This window comes from Dermacentor albipictus, chromosome 2, assembly GCF_038994185.2.
Source record: "Dermacentor albipictus isolate Rhodes 1998 colony chromosome 2, USDA_Dalb.pri_finalv2, whole genome shotgun sequence".
Classification (NCBI taxonomy): Eukaryota; Metazoa; Arthropoda; class Arachnida; order Ixodida; family Ixodidae; genus Dermacentor; species Dermacentor albipictus.
The window spans coordinates 126,366,727-126,377,758 of record NC_091822.1 but is presented as its reverse complement, the minus strand read 5'-3'; the positions used below and the strand labels follow the sequence as shown (position 1 = coordinate 126,377,758).

Below are 11,032 nucleotides of genomic sequence, written 5' to 3'. Positions count from 1 at the left end.
CTTCGGTTATCATCCGGTTATCACCTTGAGTGCGCCAGCGCGGTCGCACCGAAACCCTCTCCTTTCCTGCGCGCCCCTCTCATCTCGCCAACTAGATAAGAAAAACCTGTCAAGCTTGGTTATGCTACTCGCTTTGAAAGCAAACATAACTGACTTCCAATAAACGAGGCGATTAAATGTGCTCTTTGAACAAGGTGTTTGGCCACTGCCAGATGCTTGCGTGGGTGGTTACTTACATTTGACGTCAGGAGTTATAGTAGGCAGTTATATGACGTTATGGGGCTCCTGATATCAAACTTATTCCCACACAGCCATCCTCGAAGACCACGCCTCAGCACCGAGGCATAAGCATCAGAAGCATAGTAAACATGGCAGAGAAGGACATCATGGTAAGTGGTAGATGTTGCTGTCGCGACTTCTCATTCAAGATGGACCAAGTAACTGTGCAAATGCGTATGCTGAAATACTACAAAAAGTAAAGGAAGCACAAACCTTCCATAACTATTAAGGCGAGATAGACTGTAATGACGAGGAGAAGGAGCGCAAACAAAAAACGGCATGCATTCAAGTGTCCCCCATACTTTTTGGCCAGGTCTATCTGGCGCGCGGTAGGCAAGAAAGCGAGAGTAAATTTGATTATTATGAGTCTCCGTAGTTGAAATCTCTTGGTTGGATGTTTTATTGCTTATCGGGTCTCGCCCAGCACCCGAAGGACTTGCTATGGGATAGTGCGAATGAAAATTAAGAATCTAGGATTGGAGAGCGAGCGAGTCATTCAGAGTAGTGGTAGATATAATGCAGTGTGCGTTGTGTAAACTGTACTAGGACGTCACGTTTCATCTGCGGTGAATTCCCATGAGGGTGTGTGTTTGTGAAAGACGGTCAGTCGCCACTGAGAGAGCAGATAGAGGTCATACTAAGGAATTTCACATGTCTGCTGTCTCACGTGCCATAAGCCACTGGAATGGCCTTCCTGAGGACGTCACAAACACCATATACTAACAGATTTAAAAACAGGATAACCGCCATATTTACCTAAGATCTTTGTTTTCATGTGCTGGTACTAAAACAAAATGTTTTCTAATGTTGTATTACATGTACGAAACTGTGCTCTTGTTTAGGCCTGAGCCAATTTGTGTTCCGTTTTAATAAAGCCATATTTATACAACCAAAAATTTGTAAAACAGCTTTACTTGATTTTTAAGAGTATAATGTGGAGTGTTTGCGGCAAAGAATTGTATAACTCTTTTCTTCAATCGATGTATTTGCTCTTATACTTTTGCGATTTCCATGTATATTGTCCCACTCGCACAATGATCCCATGTAAAGAAGCCTGTGAGTGATCTCAATAAATAAATATGTTTCAGGAAGCCTGGTCAAAGCGATAGACCATTCACCATATTGAGCACGCGGAAAGCAATCGAAGACAGTATAGTGACAGTAGTTGTCAGGGAAGAACTGAGAGGTCGATTTTGATAAGAGCCCTCGAGTCATGATACTTATAGGTAGGTGAAGGATACGCGGCTAGGTAGTGAGAGACGATGACGAAAAGTAATTGAGCAACTTGTCTGAGCGCCTACCAGTCTCTAGCATAACGTTTTGAGTTTGTGTCACCTTCACGAAAGAGAAGACGCTTATCGTTAAGAGTGGACCGAGAGGCGCAGGGACTACAGCGCGAGCATTATAAATCGATTAGGACGTTATTGCAGCCACACCATGTATTCCCGGCTAATTTACCGCCTTTACACAAAATTGTGAAGGATTTACTGGTTCAAGTGCACGCTAAGTCTATATCGCTAGCGCTTCATGCGTTTTCATTTTCGCGATGCGTATTTACGGCATGAACCGATGTTACACTCGGTGTAGCGTCTAACTGCATCTGTTTTCATGTGCCACCCATTCCTCATTTGGTTGCAGGCGACTTGTAAGTATTCCACGTCTTTATTGTTAAGAATAATGTATATTTTGGTCGCCAAAATATTTTAACTACGTTTGGACTTTCCAGTGCCCCCGCCCACAAATATACGCATAGCGATGAGCTCGACTATCAAGCGCATAAATCAAGACATAATTCAGTCTAATTCAAGTACAAGTAAAGGTTTGATAAGGGCTTATAACGTAACGGAAAAATAAGTGAACATTTTAAGCAAGTCTGGTATGTTTATTTATCTCGAGGCTATTCGATTGGGGCGCACATTCAGCCAGTGAAGACAGAACGTCTGTGAATGTGCCTATTTCATAAGCAACTACACCAATATGTCATGCTCAGGTGCACACATGAATAATTTCTCGACAGAGGGCAGAAATCAGAACTTACAATTCTTGGTCAACTTGGTCAGGAAGACTTAGTGTGCTAGAAAGTGCCTAAATTTCTTTTTAAAGGGTCCCAGAAGCGGTTTTGACAAATCATGCTGACGCGTTCGGAACAGCTACAGTAAAACATTTGTGCTACAATTGAAGTGAAGATTTCATATTGAGAGAGCTGCGCTAAATGTTGTCCTCCTTCCTAGCCATGGTTCTTCTCAGCTCGTTCACCGAATACCGTTGAACGAATAATCAAGGCTAAGCTCCGCCTTCACTGGTTCTACGTCGTGATGTGAGGTTGTGTCGTCTATTTCCACTTGTCTAGGACCCAGTGCACGGTGACTCTCCAACCTCTCCGCTAGTCTTCTGGCCTTCGTTCCCCCACGAGAGCTATCCAAGAAGCGCGTGTTGCGAGCATTTTGTAGAAGCGCCGACGGGGTACGGTATTCCGTTAACCGCAGGCGAGCGTTTGAAGTTTTGAAAGATGGGCGGTGGCGTAAACTAAAACCCCTTCATACTCCTACCGCTGTCATGAAGGGGCTTTAGCGTAAACGTGAGCGGCCTGCATGGTGCTGCTACCTGGAGAGGGAGAGCGTAACCAGCCAAACAACAGAGCTGCTATTGCTGCAGCGAAGTGCAAAACATTTTAAACATTATCAAGGACAACAGCAAAGTAGAATACACTTCACTTGGTTTGTGCCATATTAGTTTTCTGTGTGTCTAATTTGTGGTCTGTGCCACCAGATGGCTGCACCATGCAGGTAACTCACGTCTGCGCCTCTCCTCATCCCGTAAAACGTCGAGTCCGCTTGCGCTTACCCGAATAAACGTGCACGCTAAAACTCCCTATTGTGGTACTGAGCTTCCGGCATGAAGTGACGGCCGCAAACGCGTAGATGCTAGCGCCGATCGGATACCGGCAGCGAGAAGCGCTGCGGCCGCTACGCTCGCATGTTGCCTTGCAGCTGGACACGATGTCGCAGCTTGACGTGTTACCGATAGCTAGATTTGCAGCCCACAACGTAACAGGGGTGATCCATGGGGCTCGTGAAAAGGAAGCTCGAGACCAACACTGATTACGTAGGTCGCGACACAACGGAGAACTTCGTAATACAAGCAGACGACACTTGCGGTGTATCGGAAATGCTTGAGTGTAGTGATAAGTTGTCGTTGTGTATTTTCTCCCTTTTTTCTTCTTTTTTTAATAGAAATAAGTTAACCAACATTACAAATGTTGCTAACAACATTTGTTCCCCGTGAACGTGTTGGGAAAGTAATCGATGTCGTGCGTGACCTGAATAGCAATCGGATAGCTTGCCCTACTGACGTCAATTTTTAAAATATTATAATAAATTACGCGCTTTACGCGCAGCGCTTAAATTTGTCACTTATTGATCGGAAAGATCTACTCTAACGACTGAGTACGCTTGTGCAACGTCGTCATAATCGCTCCAGGGTCACTTAAAGAAGCGCTGACGGGACCTATTTGGCAGCAACGCCGCGATTTGGATAGGAATAAACATCTTTATTGAGAAACATATGGCGGGTATTCGTTGGGTGCTGCTTTTATAGTCTTACTATAATAGCCGCTAGCGCCATACACAATTACGCTATAAGCAATTCATGCTCTCTTTCGCGTTCAATATTCGATACAATAGAAGTTGCAATATTTGCATCGGCAATTTAAAGATTGGAGCCTATCGGCAACGAGTGTGAAAACATGTGATTCCTATCAACCTTTACCACGGAAATGGAAACAACTCGGCATGACTAGCTAGACACTAGTTTTGGAAAGCGTACTAGTAGTTCGTTATTATCAGGTGTTGAATATGTAGGCATATATTGGAATGCTTACAAGAAAATATGGCGCAATGTCAGGAGTAGTCAATCGCGATAGACAAAGTCGTAAATTGCGTGAGAAATGCAAATGACTCTTTAGCGATGCATGTGAGTGATGTATTATCATATTTGCACTATCAGCGCAACTTGTACAGCTCCTCGGCGCAAAACGGAGTACACTGAATAAAACCTCTCGTACAAGGCAATTTAGACAGGCCATTGCGTTTCCACAGTTACGATTTTACTCGTGCGAAGAAGGATCTTGAAACCAAAGCGCGTGCATTGAGCAAGGAGGAGGAAATTGAGTAAAAATTTTCTCGCCTCTATACACGGACATGGATAGTATACAGTCTGATGCGTGTCCACTTTAAAGGGGCACACAAAGAAAATGGACTGCTTTTGAGATAGACTTGCTAGGGTAGCCTTTTGTTAGATAACTTATGAACATGCAGAAATATAATTCTGACTCCTTTGGCGCAGAAAGCTCCCTTTTTCTTGGATAAGGTGAAAGCCAAATGAATTTTTTCTTAGCTTAGCTCCAGGGTACGCGTACCGTTGACGTTAGCCTAACGTTACAGATATCGCTGAATTCTCGCCTGGTAGGTCCACTTCCTGGCGGCAAAATTAAAGAATGGTATCTGGCATATCGAGTGTTCACGTGCTTTAGGACACATTAGTATCCTGTGGGCTTCATAATCAGATCGAGGTTCTGGCACGTAAAACCCAATAATTTACCTATGTTCTCCTACAATATTGATTTCTCGATATACAGCCAATATATGCATTCCACGACTAGGTTTTGTACACCACCGCTGGCGTGAAGCATTATGGTAATAGCAGTCCTTAGCGGTCTGAGGGTCGGCTGTGGTAAGAAGCATATGTTGTGTCTATACCAGGACAAACGCACTATTCCCGTCATCGTTACTTGAAACCCAAGTACAAGGGAAAGCGCCGAGAACTATAGTGTTACGGCGATGGCAGCGCCCGCGCATTGGGCTTGGGCAAATCTGTTTATTGAAGCGTAAAGCTTTACTACGCAAGTCGACACCGTGCTTCGCGCGAGCCGGCGTACGTCGGAATTGGCTGCGTGAGCATGTTCGGAGTCCAATTGGCTCCATGAGCGTGTGAGGAGTCGAATTGGCTCCATAAGCGTTTCGGAGTCGGCGCAGGTGGCCACTGCCGCGCGCTATGCGTCATCGTTTGACGTTCGCGGCAAGCGCGTGTTTAACGCGGAGGCCGACTATATAACCGCTTGCCAGAGAATAGGCGTGCGCATTCAGTATGGAAGGAGAAGAGAGTAATACTACCGATACAGAGAGCTGTGTTTATGGTTGAACAGAAATCGCCAGACAATGTGCCCAATAATGATGAATAAAGAAGTTTAATAATCCTGCATAACTTATGGTATATATCATTGATAAGCAATTTGCATATCTACACAAAGCATACCCATAAGTAAAACTGTAAGCATAACGGTAGGCTAAATCATAAAGCGGAACCATAAGCTAAACCGAAAGCGGATCCATAACTTATCCATAAGCATATCCATAAGTTAAACCGTAAGCATATCCATAGGCTAAATCATGAAGCATAACCATAAGCTAAACCGTAAGCATGACCATAGACTATATCATAAAGCATAACTATAAGCTAAACCATAAGCATCACCGAACCTTTTCGCTTCGATATATCCAGGCTTACCCTTAGCTAGGCCCCAGCCAATTTGTTATTAATCAAGCGCCATTACCATTAGCGGCGCCATACGAGAACGTCTAGGGAGTGCCTGGAGGGAGTGTATTTAAAACCAAGCCTCCCCTTCACACGTTGTCCCATCAACTGCGCCTCCAGATGCTAAGAAGCGAAAGGGAGACACCGTATCCCATCCGTACATTTTAATAAAGACAAGTGTTTTTTTTTTTTCTAGCACTCTCCATCTCTCTCTCTCTAAGAAGCGTTGCAACCTTCCTTTCGTTTCACTTTCTGTCTGAGGTAATGCTTCCCTCACGGCTCACAGTAAGGCCCCGATTCACACAGCCGTCAAACACCCCGACCCGTCAGTGTCACGTCACCGTCATGAGATTGCGTTTTGTGGCCAGCTTTTTCCTTTCAAAATGCTGTACCTTCGATCGCATCAGCCACCATAAACCAGCGTGACATTATTGACAAGAAAATGGTGAGGAGGCGCTCTCTCGTGACGAACAGCCGTGCCTTGCCAGTGACGGGACGGGGCGTTTGATAGCTTTATTAATCCGGGCCTATAGGGCTGACTTCGTTATTTTGCTGGAGCTGTTTCATGACGGTCCATTTAATTTTTCATTATTTTCTGTTCTATAGTCATGCACCAATTTTCCTAATAATAGAAGGTAACGCAATGTCACTGAAAAGGTGAGAAGAATAGAAAATATGATAAACCGTCACAAATTCACATGGGAAGCTATGTACTTAACTGTTCTCCTCTGTACGTGTTTAAATTCAGCTACGCTATACACGTTCAATGACACAAACTGACTAAACAGTCACTTGGTGATTTCCGCAGCCCAACAACAAGATATCGTCGTGGTCATCGATATTCCTGGTAAGCACTGCTCTGCTTTTACTTCCTCGTAGTTCACATCAGCAGATGCGCAATTCTGAAATTCATGAGCCGCACTGAACTTCGTCTTGAAGAGGGGAGAACCTCGGGCCAGTTGATCCGACATGTTTAAAGAGGAAAAGAACCGCGACTTCAGACGAAAGAGTGGGCAGGGCGAGCGGTAACTAGGAACTGAGGTTTTTTAGCATGAAACACACAGCAGCAAAATGTCGCATCTGCGCGAAGCGTCCTGTAATTGCGCAATCGTGTATGTTTATCTTTACTTACAACTCCTGAAGGAACACTTCTGGAGTACGACGTACAATGTCACTGCAAACAGTAAGAACAGCGTTATTGCAGAACGTCTGTCAGCAGATTGGTGATTAGAAAAAGATTGCAATAAAATAGTATAATCAATTTTCTGTCACAGAGCATTAGAAAGTGTGAAAATTAACTTTAATAGTATTGGAAATGGCGCTTTTAGCAAAGGGTCTAGGTACCCTGTTGCAGTGATTGACAGCGTGCGGGAAGAAATTGTGCTGATAATCTGTCAGGATTCTTGCGTCTGGTTATACTTGTAACGTCTTATAGCACAGGATGCCTTCACGAACGCGAGAGATGTATCACGAGTAAGATGATAAGATGAGTGATCATTGCAGTATGGCGCGTCATTAATTTGACGTGCCTTGCGGTGAGATAACGCAGGACGTTCTGAAACGTCAGTGGTGCAAACGCAGAACAAAATGGACGTTGGTGTTTCAAAGACAAGGTCGTATCAGCGCCAAAGATCTGAGTGGCCCTTCTTTGACCTGATTAAATTTTGGGAACGCAGGTCTCATACTGTTTACAGGGATTCTATGCGCTTCTAGAATGGCACTTATAAGAGTTTTAGACCATTTCAATTTGGACTACATTGGAACGTTGATTAGTGCACTTCTAATCCGCTTTCTAAGTGCCTCTTCTGTTAGGTACACAGTATGGTGAGATTACGACATACATGCGACGAAAACTCGAAGGTGCTAAACTAAAATACATTATGGCGAGCTGTTAGAGGAATAGATTAACTGTGAAGAAGAGTGGCTTGTAGCAGCGATACTACAATTCCATAGAATTTAGTCCGCACCAACTAGGTATCACACTACGGGCGACACACAAAAATCAACTTGTTATATCTTGCTGTAATGTAATGTGATATAATGTAATGCAGTGTAGTGTAATAGGCTAACTGTTGACGTAACCAAGTGAATAAGTAAGAGACAGACTTACCTACATAAATGTTAAAGGACATATTTTTGATGAAAGCTTCATGTTGCATTTGCAACGGAAGGAAACCAACTATTCTCCTTACCAGACCGGGGTAATGAAGATGACTTGCATGAGTAGGCTATCATCAATCAGCAAATACTATTATTAGTAGGCCAATATCAAGGTTAGCTTCACGTAGCATCTGTAATTGAAGAAAAAGACTCTTCGGTTTGCCAGACTGCTGGGGTTATTTAGAATAGCTTACATAAGCCATTGGAATCTGAACTGGCAACGTTTAACGCTTGAAAGTTATCTAGTGAGGCGAGTCTAGCACTACTATTGGAGTAATTCGCGGGAAATAAATGGGATAAATAAGGCTCAGTGAGGTTAGGACGACAAATGAAGCACATACATAGCTAAAGAGCGGGCACGTCCTGTGCTACCGGGGCTTAGTGGAGAGACGAGAACTAGGAGTCGGGTTCCTGATTAATAAGGGAATAAGTGGAAACATATAGTAATTGTATAGCATTAACGAGAGGGTGGCAGGAATAAGAGGGACAAATTGAAGGTCATACAGGTCTAGGCGCCTACATATAGTAATGATGACCAGGAAGCTTAAAGCTTCTATGAAGATGTGGAATCAGCGATGGGTAAAGTCAAAACAAAATACGCTACACTGATTGGCGACTTCAATCCCAGGGTAGGCAAGAAGGCGGCTAGCGACAAGCCAGTGGGGGAATACGGCTTAGGTTATGGGAATAGCAGAGGAGAGTAATCGGTAGAGTCTGCAGAACGGAATAATTTGCGGATAATGAATACCTTCTTCCGCAAGTGGGATAACCAAAAGTGGAAGTGGAGGGGCCAGAATGGCGAGACTAGAAATGAAATAGACTTCATACTCTGCGCTAACCCTGGCATCATACAAGATGTGGACGTGCTCGGCAAGGTGCGCTGCAGTGACCATAAGATGGTAAGAAATCGAATTAGTCTAGACTTGAGGAGGGAACGGAAGAAACTGGTACATAAGAAACCAATCAATGAGTTAGCGGTAATAAGGAAACTAGCGGAATTCCGGAGCAAGCTACAGAACAGGTATAAGGGGTTATATATATCGGCTTTAACTCAGGAGGAGGACCTTAGTGTTGAAGCAATGAACGACAACCTTATCGACATCATTAAGGAGTGTGCAATAGAATTTGGGGGTAACTTTGTTAGACAGGATATCGGTAAGCCTTCGCAAGAGACGAAACATCTGATTAAAGACACCAATGCATGAAAGCCTCTAACGCTACAGCTAGAATAAATTTGGAAGAACTTTTCAAGTTAATCAACAAGCGTAATGTATCTGACGTAAAGAAGTATAATGAGGATAGAATTGAGCATGCTCTCAGGAACGGAGGACGCCTAAAAGCAGTGAAGAAGAAACTAGGAATAGGCAAGAATAATGGATGCGTTAAGACACAAATCGGGCAATATCATTACTAATATGGATAAGATAGTTCAAATGGCTGAGGAGTTCTATAGAGATTTACACAGAACTAGTGGCAGCCACGACGATAATGGAAGAGGGAATAGTATAGAGGAATTTGACATCCCACAAGTAACGCCACAAGAAGTAAAGAAAGCCTTGGGAGCTATGGAAAGGGGAAAGGTAGCTGGGCAGGATAAGGTTACAGCAGATTTGTTGAAGGATGGTGGGCAGAATGTCCTATAAAAGCTGGCCACCCTGTATACGCAATGCCTCATGACCTCGAGCATAGAGGAATCTTGGAAGAACGTCAACATAATCTTAATCCATAAGGAAGGGGACGCCAAAGACTTGAAAAATTATAGACCGATCAGCTTACTGTCCGTTGCCTACAAAGCTTTTACTGCAGTAATCATAAATAGAATCAGGAACACCTTGGAGTTCTGTCAACAAAAGGACCAGGTAGAATTCTGTAAAGGCTAGTCAACAGTAGACACACATTCACACTGTCAATCAGGTTATAGAGAAATGTGCGGAATATAACTAAACCTTATATATAGCTTTCTTTCATTACGAGAAGGCGTCTGATTCAGTCGAATCAGGGTGTAGACGAGCCGTATGTAAAAATACTGAAATATATTTATAGCAGCTCCACAGCCACCGTAGTCCACCATAAAGAAAGTAACAAAATGCAAATAAAGAAGGGCGTCAGGCATGGAGATACGATCTCTCTAATGCTATTCACAGCGTGTTTACCGGAGGTATTCAGAGATCTGGATTGGGGAGAATTGGGGATAATTGTTAATGGAGAATATTTTAGTAAGTTGCGATTTGCTGATGATATTGCCTTGCTTAGTAACTCAGGGGACCATTTGGAATGCATGCTCATTGACCTGGACAGACAAAGCTGAAGGGTGGGTCTGAAAATTAATCTACAGGAAACTAAAATAATGTTTAACAGTCTGGGAAGAGAACAGCAGCTTAGGATAAGTAGCGAATCACTGGAAATGGTAAGGGTTATTCATTTACCAGTTCCTTCTACTTAGGGCAGGTAGTGACCGTAGATCCGGATCATGAAGCTACAATAATCAGAAGAATAAGAATGGGCTGTGCTGCGTTTGGCAGGCATCTCAGATCATGAGCAGGCCATTTGCCATTTTCCCTGAAAGGAAAAGTGTACAACAGCTGTGTCTTACCATTACTCACCTACGGGGCCGAAACCTGGAGGCTTGCGAAAATGCTTCTACTTGGATTGAGGACGACGCAACGAGCTATGGAAATAATAGTGATGGGTGTAACGTTAAGGGATAAGAAGAGAGCGGATTGGGTAAAGGGAACAAAGGCGAATTAGTGACATCTTAGTTGAAATCAAGAAAAAGGAATGGGTATGGGCAGGGCATGCAATGAGGAGGGAAGATAAACGGTGGTCATTAAGGGTTATGGACTGGATTCCAAGGGAAGCGAGGCGTAGCAGGGGACGGCAGGAAGTTAGGTGGAGGGATGAGGTTGAGAAGTTTGCAGGGACAACATGGCCACAATTAGCCCATGACCGGGATAGTTGGCAAAGTATGGGAGAGGCCTTTGCCCTGCAGTGAGCGTAGCCA

General features: G+C 43.8%; 1 protein-coding gene across 1 annotated transcript in view; it reads left to right on the top strand.

Annotated features, from left to right (window-relative positions):
- The first annotated feature begins 384 nt into the window (after positions 1 to 384).
- Positions 385 to 11,032, top strand: part of LOC135895924 (uncharacterized) — a 50,769-nt gene continuing 40,121 nt past the window's right edge. Inside the window, exons 1-2 of the mRNA XM_065424186.2 lie at positions 385 to 389; positions 6,680 to 6,718. The gene's annotated coding sequence lies outside the window, so the exon portion shown is untranslated. The remainder of the gene's footprint in view (positions 390 to 6,679; positions 6,719 to 11,032) is intronic.